The sequence below is a fragment of the Cornus florida genome, unplaced genomic scaffold, assembly GCF_030987335.1.
Source record: "Cornus florida cultivar Cherokee Brave unplaced genomic scaffold, ASM3098733v1 CherokeeBrave_3.0.0_Hap2_Chr02, whole genome shotgun sequence".
NCBI lineage: Eukaryota > Viridiplantae > Streptophyta > Magnoliopsida > Cornales > Cornaceae > Cornus > Cornus florida.
Window position 1 is genome coordinate 66,695,845 of NW_026775572.1, and position 12,485 is coordinate 66,708,329.

General features: G+C 33.2%; 1 long non-coding RNA gene across 1 annotated transcript; it reads right to left on the bottom strand.

Moving 5' to 3' along the window:
- Positions 1 to 222: 222 nt before the first annotated feature.
- LOC132295208 (uncharacterized) lies at positions 223 to 9,285 on the bottom strand. Its single transcript, XR_009478360.1, has 3 exons — positions 8,718 to 9,285; positions 1,966 to 2,033; positions 223 to 1,103 (listed from the first exon to the last, which is right to left on the bottom strand). It is a non-coding gene; the product is annotated as an uncharacterized LOC132295208 (long non-coding RNA).
- Positions 9,286 to 12,485: the final 3,200 nt, after the last annotated feature.

A 12,485-nucleotide genomic window follows, 5' to 3' on the forward strand; every position in this document is an offset into this window, starting at 1 on the left:
AAAATAAACTAGGGGAGAGGCACAATCCATCAAGGAATAAGTATGAACCATCAAGAGAATCACAAAAGCATTCCTTTAAGCACTATGTTTTGACAATCTCTAAATTTATAGCATCAATACACATAGACATGCATCAAATCTAGAGACAAGCACATGAACATCTATTCTAGCATACATAAACATATGGATAGAATGAAATGATCAATTGAAAGCATTAAACCACATAAATCATTGAATAAACAAGAGCTATATATATCAAAGTGTCAAAATATTAATTACAACACTAATCCCTCAATAATACACAAGATTAAGATAAAGAAAACATGCTTGGGGCTAACTCTAGCCCCAAGAGGATGTCCCTCAAGGGCTAACTCCATGGTTGAAATCTGCTCCTTGTTGATGAAGAACTCCAATGGTGTCTCTAGCCTCCTCCTCCTCTAAGCTTGCTCTCCAAGAGATGATATGAAAATAATATTGGCTTTTTTTTTGTAAAAAGCAATCTTTATCCTTATATAGGTAGGTCAAAATGACACCCAAAATAAGCTGGGGTCGTGCACACAATATTCCCTAATGATTGGATAAAGGACAACTTTCAATGAGATGGAAATTTAACTTTTTTGCACTGGAGGAAGTTCGATCGATCGAATCTTGGACTTGGATCGATCGAACTGGCTGAGACCCATCGAACTTAGGCTGGATAGATCCAACTGGTTAAGCTTTTTGGGAAAAGACAAATCCGAGATATTTTGAGAGATATTTTTGGGAAAAGGACAAAAGTTGTTAGTGGGTGGTACAGCTGTGGATAGTATCAATCATTTGGATAAGGACAAAAGTGTTCGATCGATCGAAGGGTGGTGTTGGATCGATCGAACTTTTGGACTTTATGCTTTTGGATCAAGGCTTGGATCTATCTTAAAGTGCTGAGATTGATTATTGTTCGATCGATCGAACCTTGAACTTGGATCAATCGAACTTTGCTGCTTGCCACCTTTGGCTTCATTTGCTTCCTTCTTTCTCCACTTTGCTCCTTTCTTTGTTTAATTCCAGAATTGCTTCAATTAATCTTTTATTTGGCTGAGTTAGCTTATTTTCGGGATAAGTGCCTGAAAATGGAAATAATACGAAATCAATCTAAAACGGTAAAGTAAGATAGATAATGGAACTAGAATGCCTAAGCTTAAGGGGTTTAAATATGCACTTTTCAGCGTTCATCAGTAAAATAGTCGGTATGATTCAATAGGGTGCAAAATTAACCTAGATACAAAATCAAGACGAGGAGGGCTAACCTTCTTGCAATTGTTATATCGTGACTATTAGAATATATTATATAATATATTATTACTATATAGTAAAATATATTCTAACTATATATAGGTTTTCCTTATATAGGATTACCATATATATAGTTACGATATACATATAGGATTTCAAGATCTCATTCCCAAACTCAAAGATGGTTTCATTCAATCCACCTTGATTTTGAGGGGGTTATATAGGATTACCATATATAGGTTTACCTTGTATAGGATTACCATATATATAGTTACCATATATATATTGGTTTACTTGTTCATCACACATAACCAAAACCGAGCTCAAAAATATCCTCTCAACAAAGTTACGATCGTTCGCATAGTGTTACGATCGATTGCAGCTGAGATACCCCTCGGATCCGAGATACGAGATGATCAGGCCCAGGCCCAACCCGAGGGAATATCAAACAATTAATATTTTAAAGCGAACACAGAATACAAAGTGAATAAAGAAATAATATAATGAGCTGAAAGAAACTAAAATATAAAATCCTTTAATATTAAATACTTAAAATCCCATATAACCAAGATTAAATAATCCAACTCCAAAACCTCTCAGGGCATAACTCGGGAATCCATCCTGTGGACCCCTAATAAGAAAACCAACTGAACTGTAAAATTTAAAAGAAAACCATATGAATAGAGATCTTACGTCGTCGGAAGAATGAGTGGTCGTCTCTATTCAGTACGAACAAACTCAAGCCTGGAACTGATGTACACCTGAAAAATAGGGGTGGGTCAGGCCCACGAACAAGTTCTATCCTACTAAAATCCAAGCAGAGACTCGATACGCATATACACTCTAACCAACTCAACAATAACTATATAATCCATGTTTATATATATATATATATCCACACTATGGACTCTCACTGGACTATGATACGGGTCTCAACCTGAGTAGGAGGTAACATGTAAAACGCAACTGAGTGGACATGACTACCTAAGCCCAACAGGGTACACCTCAACCAGTATAGCCAGCTACGCGTCCTACTGCATATACGCTCCCTAACCGTCGACTCTGAGACTCAAGCTCATGTCACGGTACCATAATAATATATTTAAAATCTGTTCACATTCATCCAAAAGAAATCTAGTAAGTCGTTCAGCTTATTCAACCGCACAGACTTATACATAAAGAGGATTCTATTTTTATAATCCATTCCCTTATTCCAAAATAGTTAGGACTTAGCAATTTGAGCTAATCCAAACCTAGTATGTCACCGTCCCATACCGGTACATACAATCCAATCCATCCAACCGTTGATAGAATACATAATCAATGCACATAGCAACTGAACCATAATAAGCATAAATAGAAATATAGACTAACATGCTTACTCCAGTAACTGATAAATCAAAATAATAAGATATATCAATTAATTCCATGATGAACATAAAGAAAATAGATAAACTATCATATTCATTCCATATCTCCATTACAAATTATCTTACTTTGAGAATGCAGATAATTTATTCTCCTCGTCCATAAATCCATGCCAAGTATAATAATAACCATATTAATTATCCTACTTGACACTATTAATAATATCATATTAATCAATTTTCCATTCACAGAGAATAAATAAATCAAGGTTCAATAATTTAACATTCCTCTGCACTGAAATAAAACAATTTCCGTTGGGACTTACCAGTGTTCAAACTATAAACACCTACTGGTTTATTGAGCATTAATCCACTCTCTCAAGTGTTAACTAGACTTAGAACATCTTAAAACACCCAAGTATAGCTTCCTCCAGAATCCAAAAATCCCAAAATCCGAGTTCCGTAGCCAAACAGGTTGCAGAAAAACGAAAATCTGGACTCTTTCAAAGAAAAAGCCGGCTCTCCTAGTCTTGGAGCAGGCTCCAAGTCCCCTAGAGATGGCTCTTTGCTCCAAAGAGCCGGCTCTTTGAAATCTTGAGCCGTCTCTTCTCTGTTCTTCATCTCTTTCACGTCCGGCGATTTTCCGACGAACTGTTCTTCATCCCTAGGGTTCCTAAGTGTTTTAATTAGATTCCAGTATGATTAAAAGCAATTTAAATTCCTTATTCAACCAATGATACTAATTAATCATGAATTATACCATAAAGAATTTAAACTGGAATGTTTTTCCCATCCATGAACATACTGTTCAGGTGAACACCCACACGAACCATATTCAGTTTAATGTTGTCCCAAGGTGTTCCAAAATTGATTAAACCCCTTTATTCATTAATTAACATGAATGCAATTATATGGTATACAAGAAAACATCTAAGCAACAGTATATAACTTACAAACATAAACAGTTTTAACACAACAGAGGCATGGAAAATTTCAGTTTAAATTTTAATCTTTATATTCCCTGGAGTTGTATTAGACGTGCAAAGAACATGAGGCAAAGGGAAGGAGTTAGGATTAGAACTTGCCTTTGAGACTTTTGTTTAAAATCTCTACGTCGTCTTCTAAGGTCTCCGGCGATTTCTACTGCAAAACTCCTCCTCTGTTCTCTCTCTCTGCCTCCACATACGTGAATAGGGTTTTCTAAAAACCCTAGGCAGAACTTAATGCTTGAATTTATAAGATTAAGGTTACCCTAATTCTAGTCCTAATACTAGACATGAAAAAATAAGTCGGCTAGAAAAATAAATAAAACCAAAACCCTAAGTTCAATTAACATAGTACAGAAAAATAAAATATAATTAAATAATTAATTCACCAACCTAAATCCAATTAAATAACAATTAAAATAAAAAATTAAACTTAATTAACAAGTCAATACTAATTCACACAATTAAATAATTAAATCAACCCTAAACAAAATAATTAAACAACTAAACAAGTCATGTAACTTAAACACACAATTAAACAAGTAACAAGCAATTCAAATAAACAATTAAATAATTTAAAATTCAATTAAAACAAATCAAATAATTTACAATTAATTCACAATTAAATCAAAACAAATTCACCATTAAATAAATAAAAATGCAACTTAAACAATTAAATAAATTCCAGGTATATCCTTTTAAATTAGGGCTATAACAGCAGCTCTGCTACAATCGATCGTAATGAGCTGGCATTTGACCTTATCCACTTTAATCTTATTGCTGACGTGGCTGCTGACGTAGACTTACGATCGATTATAGTTGGATTGCGAATGATCGTGAATAGCTGCGAACGATCGTGATGACGTGACTTAACAATCTAATAACTTAAACTTGCGATCGATCATGACCCCTTATGGACTTTTTCTAGACTTTTCTCAGTGCATTTGCTCGACTCCAAAATGACTTTAATGAACTGTTTTTAGCCCGTTTGAACCTTATTGATCTGAAATTGACAAAAATACAAATTATGACTGAAATGGGAAAGTAAAGATAGATGAAAGATCTAAAATACCCGAGATTAGGGCTGAATAGGTTCATATTTCAGCACTTATCAATAATATTAAAAAAATATTTATTTAATTAAATAAAATGAAATCTAATTAGAGCAAAAATACTAATAATAATAATACAGTTCATGAAATATTGAAATTCAGTAAAATGAAATCTAATTAGGAAAAGAAATATATAATTTGTTTCAATAAATAAATAACAATCAACGGGCCAGTGGCCTAACGGTATCAACATCTTACTTCTCAAAGGGTGTGTGAGCACCAACTAGGAAATAATAAATAAAAAAAAATTAAACTAAGAATTGTATATACAAAATTATTTTTAAATTTAATTTTTTATTTATACTTCACTTTAATTTTTTATAATATTTTTTTTTAAAAAAAAAAACATGTTTTTATAATATTATGTATATATAATAAATAATAATGCAAAATCATTCTTCTATAATATATATTTTTTATCATTAAGTTTCAATACATTAATGTGTTTCCACACATTATTTTTTAATAATAAATTTATATGTTATGTATGTATGTTTCCTTTTCAAATAACACAAATTACCTATCTATTATCCGTTTTTATTTTAAAACTAATATAAGGTGTTTAGAAGATGAATTTTCTATACAACTCAAATTACATATTTATTATGAATTCTTTTTTTTTTTAAAAAAAAAAAGGAAATATATATATAAAAAATTAATTTAGTCTTTCTAATTATACAAGGAAATGTATAAAAATATATAAATAATTTAGTATATTTATAAAACTTAAATTACGTATTTATTATGAGTTTTTTATTTTGACAAAAGTAAATCTAATTAGTTAAGAAAATATATAAAGAAAATAAATAATTTAGTCTTTCTAATTAGACAAGGAAATATATAAATAATATAAATTATTTAGTCTATTTAGTCTACACATATTTTCTAATTTTATAAATAATATATAAAAAAATTTCTAATATATAAATCAATAAAATATTAGTAAATTGTAATAAATAAAAAAATAGTCTTAATTTTGATATTATTTTAGGAGTTTAAAAATACATCTATCAATAACTGAATTCCTATTGTAAAGTTCAATTAAAAATTATATTTTTATCTCTATTACCTTGTGTCAATTTTATGTTAATGAATATTTTAGAGTTTATAATTCTTTAATTACTTTATTGATTTTAAATTAGATTTTACTCACATGCAATAGTATATTATTTTTTAATAATAAATTTATATGTTCCGTATGTAAGTTTCCTTTTAGAATAACACAAATTACCTATTTATTATGAATTTTTATTTCAAAATTAATATAAGGTGTTTAGAAGAGTTTCTATAAAACTCAGATTACCTATTTAGAAATTACCTATTTATTATGAGTTTTTTTAATAAAAGAAAATCTAATTAGATAAGGGAATATATATAGAAAATAAATAATTTAGTTTTTCTAATTAGACAAGGAAATATATAAAGGAATTATATAAAAATATGTAAATAATTTAGTCTATTTAGTCTACACATCTTTTCTAATTTTATAAATAATATATAAATATTTTTTTAATATATAAATAAATAAACTATTAGTAGATTGTAATAAAAAATAGTCTTGATTTTGATATTATTTTAGGAGTTTGAAAATGTACCTATCAATAATTGAATTCCTATTGTAAAGTTCAATTTAAAATTATATATTTTTATTTCTTTTACATTGCGTCAATTTTATGTTTTAAAATTTACAATCATTTAATTATTTTGTTAAATATTAATTTTAAATTAGATTTTACTAGTGTGCAATGCACATACAATTTTACTAGTATATATAAAAGTATAAGGCACTACAATTTTTTTTTTTTAAAAAAAAAAAAAACTTGTAAGAGAGGGAGATTTTGTTGGTATAATTTTAAAGTATGTAGTATATAATTAAATAAATCTGATTTTTCACTTTTTTCAGGTATATGTTGATTTTAAAATGTTGCAGGTATAATATATAGATGGAGGAGGAGGAAGAGGAGAATGGTGGTTATTGCTGCAGCTGCAACTATTGGGGAGCCTTATTTTGGATTGCAACGTTGGACAGCTTTGGGTGCTTCTTAATGCTAGCGATGGTGGCTCTAGCCATTGATTTGGTGCTACGATTTGCACAAAATATCAATGACATAAACCATCACACCAATTCCTTTCCCAATCGAGATCTCTTTTTTTTTGTGGCTATTTATGGCGTTTTCATTCTCTTGCTGTATTTTTCTTTTCTGGATCGAAGCCATGGCTATCTTTTTCAAAGATCACAAAGGCAACCACAGCTAAGAGGCTAGCTAACTACTAGTATAATAAGTTTATGCTACTAATTTTATGGGATGATTGTTTTTTTTTTTTTTAGTTTTTTCTCTTGAACTCTAACTCTTATATATATATATCTGTGTGTGTGTGTGAATGACAATATCTGTGTAAATATTTATTGTGTGAAATTGAGGCTAGAGATCACATCCGAATTGTAGAAACTCGGTGGGACGTTGTAGAATTTGTGTTAGGAATCATTAATTTCTTGGACTTCTGCGGAATTAGGGTTATGGCAGAAGGTCGGTGTATTTATATTATATATATATGGGTCAAGTGTAAAAAACTCCCCTCAAGTAAGCTTATAGTGCATAACACACCCCTCCCATGCAAAAAATACCCCTCAAGTTTTAATTTGGTGCAATTAAGTCCCTTTGACATATTTAAAACCAAACTTGACTAAAGTACCCTCTAGTCAACAATTTTATAAAATATATAAAAATATAATATTTTGTAAAAAGACCAAAAAGGACAATTACACACCCATTCTGCAATTTTGTCTGGGTTTATAGCAAACGATGATGAAGAAAATCCCCCTTCTGGGATTCGAGTTGTGGCATAAATAGGGGAGACAGTGGCGGAGACAACCATGAACTCAGGGAGGCGGGGCGGAGGATGAGCCAAACGATGAAGAAGATGACTCCAATTATGAGGACGGCTGCGATAAGATTGTAATGACCCGAACCCGAGAGTCCGAATCGCTAACCGGGTCCTTACCCAAACCTGAGGTCAACTAAGGGTACTACCGTCTTTTCCTATGTCAATACATAATATATGTGTCATCCCAGGGTTTATAAAAGAATATAATAATAATAAATAAATGAGACCATAGCTACAAAGTATGTCAAAACGGTCTACTAACCCATCGAACCATGTGGAGGAGCGTCGTCCACCACTGCCTTATGTGTCCTAAAAAATGTTAAATATAAGGGGTGAGCAAATTGCTAAGTAGGTGATACCTAAGACACACCTCTTGTGACCCCGTGAATCCACACAATAAATAGAAATAAAGAAGCGGGATCATACCATACCAAGGTAAACATAGCAACAAATTCGACAATCCAAGTCATAATTAAATTATACCGTGTAATGGGATGCAATGCCATACAATGTCACTCCCCATTTTACAAAACTATTTCTGCCATCATTTCCAAACCGTTAACATAACCCGTTCTTTGAAGACTCCTCGGCGACACGAGAGAAGGATTGGCTACAGTTCCTGACCCTTGGTACCTCCGTAGCGTCATTTGATGGCCAGATAGCTCAACCACGTTCGGGTAATTTTCCTAATTCCCTCTAGGTTACGTTAACGCTATGGACCTTCGGTACCTACTCGACGTCCGGGTTTTCACAAAACCACTTATCAAAAAAAATCTTTTCTAAAACCCCATTTTCATTTCAAAACAATTCTTTCCCATTTTTCCTTGCAAATGTCATGCATGAATGCATCATTTATTTTTTTTCCATGTCATGTCAATGACTACTATCATACATCCAATTTAAGTTCAAGTCACATAGAATATTATCAATTAAGCATGATTTGCATATAAAACAATTACTACACATAATCATGGATTCCATACACCACAATTAAATCATTTTAAAGGCAATCAACTCAAATTAAGCATGCTTGACACCAAATATTGAAGAAAAATTCACAAAGGTACAAGAAATTGGGAATTAGAAACCCCTACCTCAATTAGAAGGAAAAAAAGTCCCAATTCAGCCCAAGAAATTCAAAATCCCAAGTGCTCCAAACTGAAAATTGCTCCGATCAATACGAAGCCCACGACGAGCTCTTCAACTTTGTCTTAAATGGTAAAGTCTAAATCCACTGTAAAAAAAATAAATCACTGAAATATCAAATCTCCAAGCTTTCAGCTTTGTGTCTCTATCCTCGAAACTCCCACTCTTCTCTAATTTTTTACCAAAATCATTACACAGATATAACTTAAATATAGGCAATATGCACCGACCCAACACAAATATCAGTCTAAACATATCACAGCCCACGTGCTCAGTCAAAATCAAAGAAAAATTGGCCACTAATTTCTGCCCGTGGGTCCCACCACCACCTTTATCACAATCTTCTCTCTCTTACTTTTGGCAGCCCACCTTTTCATTCTCTCTATCATCTTATCTTTTCCTTTGCTTTTAATTCATTATATTACATGAAGAATACTGCTCACTCCATCAGACAAAACACATATAAATATATATATATATATATATATATACAAAACTAAAACCTAAATATCTCAAGTGGGCCCCATCATCATCATCACCAATTTCATTTTCTCTTTTCTTCTTTTCAATTTCGACACCTGTATGCTTGCTTCAACTTCTTCAATCAGATTACACTATATATATATATATATATATATATACATACATATATATATAATGTAACAAAAGCAATTCAACCCATTACTTATCACAAGTGGGACCCGTGAATTCACTTTCCTTTTTCCTTTTCATGTCAGCAACCTCTCAATGTGTCCATCTATCTCAATATCTCACATTATATATATATATATATATATATATGCACACACATGTGACAATAAATCAAACTATTAAATATATTCAATTAGGTAAATCTCCAATTATAATTAATTAAATTAATTATGACAACAAAAAGAAAATAATATATATATATATAATGAAATAAATTAAATCTTAAAAATCTAGGTTGTCACAGAGATGGCAGAGGAAAGAGTGGCGACGATGGGTATGAAAATGGTAGTGGTAAACGGCAGTATAGAAGGCGGAGGGCAGTGGCACCGCTGCGTGGGGTTATCCAAAGGTAAAACCCATGAAGGTGGTGCTGGAATTACCCTGTTCGTCCTCATCGACGAGGCGTTCTCGGATCTTCTGGCGACCGTGAAGCCGTTACTAGGGACTGAAGCGATGGATGAAATGACGGTGAGATGGAACAGACGAGCAAGGATGGTTGAACTGCCATATTGAATCGGCTGTGACCTTGTGGCTCGACACCGGCAAGAAGGAGAAGGCGGGCTTTGTTGTGGTGAGGGACAGCCAGTGAGGCAAAGGTCGGCTATGATGGAGGCGGCGGCGAGCAAGAGAGATCTCGGTGATGTGGCTCGGCCGTGATGGAGGCGGTGGTGAGCCAGAGATGGAGAACGACAAGGAGAGCTCGGCCGGTGGAAGGTTGGACTGAATCGGCGGTCGGCGAGCAACGAGCTGTGATGGTGAACTCACGGCGGCTGTGACGGTAAACTCACGGCGGTGAACTGCGATCGGCTGTGAAGAGGACCTAGACACGTTGATGGCGGCGTGTATGATACTAAGCCTTGGCCAGTCAAGCTGTCCCTCGCCACAGTCGACCCCATCTTCTCCTTGCCGGCCAATGCCGCGCTGACTTATCACAGCCGAGTCCTCCGTTCCAATCTGTTAACACAGCACCGTCTGGTTCCAAGTAAAACCCCCTCAATGCACCTTTACGCTAGCTAGGTAAATCAAATCTTCATTATAGAAGTGAACCTTAATCTTATAAGCTAATATTCATTCATTAGTTCTTCTTTGATGCATGTAGGCCTAAGCACTCTGTCTTTACTCAAACAGAGCTACTGAACCCCTCTTTTTTCGTTGAATCCTTCAGACCAGTCAAACATATAGGCAGTGGTGCGTCAAGACCCGTTATGGTCGCCGACGATGGTGTGGCACTCCACGGCAATGCTTCAATCACATGAACTCCTTTGCTCGGTGGTGGTTGTTTTGGGGTTGGAGAGTAAATATGGGCATTTTTGGAAAACTAAAAGGGTAAAATGGGCATTATATTAATTAGGGGTGTTTTTGCACAATTTGAAAAGAATAAGGGTGTTTTTTGCACACATTTTTAAATAAAGGATAAAAATGCTATGAAATGTATGTTCAGGGGTGTTTCTTGCACTTACCCCTATATATATATATATATATATATATATATATATATATATATAAAGAGAGAGAGGATTGTTTAAACTTTGCTAATCCAACTAGAAAATTCCACATATATATAGATGTAGGTGCAAAAATACACTCAAAATAATAATAGAGAAAAAACAACGAACTAGAGAAATTGTATAGAGATGAGGGAGTATTTTGATAATATGACCGAACCTACGAATACCTAGATTGCCAAAGTATCCCACCTCATAGAGCGTCGGAATCAGATCGAAACGTAGTTCTGGCAATGAAAATTGGATCTCTTTTTTGGGGACTTTGCCCTTTTTTCTGTGTGTCCTTTATTGAGGGTCCTAAGCCTTTTTTATATAGGAAAAAACCTTAATCGATTCCTTTTAGGACTTGCACTGCTTGTCCCTTAAGAATCTGAATCACATCATACTATCCTTATAATAAGGATTTACATTATTTGGTTTCCATATATTATAATCCTTCTTTTAATAGAACTGTTACAAAAATGGGTTTAGTAATATATTCGTAATTGGGCTTGGGGTCTCATCATCTCGAGCCTTCTTAATGAGTTCAGCCCATTATGCTTAGTTAACCCGGTCTAAGCTTCTTGTAAAGGCCCAATTTGAAGGTTGAATAGTCTTAGTGTTTGTGGTGGTCCCCTTATATACTAATGTGTCTTGTCTTAATTGGAAGGAGAGATTTTTGCCCACACACTTTGCCCCCAATTCCCTTTAGTTTGATTTGGCTATCAGATCTAGTGTAATGAATTGTATTGATTAACCATAGTGAACCAAAAGTTCATGTCAATTGAAAAAGCTGGGACAATATGCCTTAATGGCAGCGATATAGGTAATTTTCATGTAAGTTTATTCTTTAGCACTATTTTGTGCCTTAGAGGATTTTATATGAAAATTTAACCGTCGACTCTTCGAGGTAATTTTCATGTAATTTTATTCATCGGCACTATTTTATGCCTTAGAGGATTTTATATGAAAATTTAGCATTCGACTCTTCAAGTAAATTTTCATGTAATTTTATTCCTCGACACTATTTTGTGCCTTAGAGAATTTATATGAAAATTTAACCTTCGACTCTTCGAGGTAATTTTCATGTAATTTTGTTCTTCGGCACTATTTTGTGCCTTGGAGGATTTTATATGAAAATTTAACCTTCGACTTCTATGAGTTCGAGGTAATTTTCATGTAATTTTATTTCTCGGCACTCTTTGTGCCTTAGAGGATTTTACATGAAAATTCAACCTTCGACTTCTTTGAGTTCGAAGTAATTTTCATGTAATTTTATTCATCGGCACTCTTTGTGCCTTAGAGGATTTTACATGAAAATTTAACCTTTGACTTCTTTGATTTCGAGGTAATTTTCAGGTAATTTTATTTCTTGGCACTCTTTTATGTCTTAGAGGAGTTTTACATGAAAATTTAACCTTCGACTTCTTTTAATTCGAGGTAATTTTCATGTAATTTTATTCATCGGCACTCTTTGTGCTTTGGAGAATTTTACATGAAAATTTAACCTTCGACTTCTTT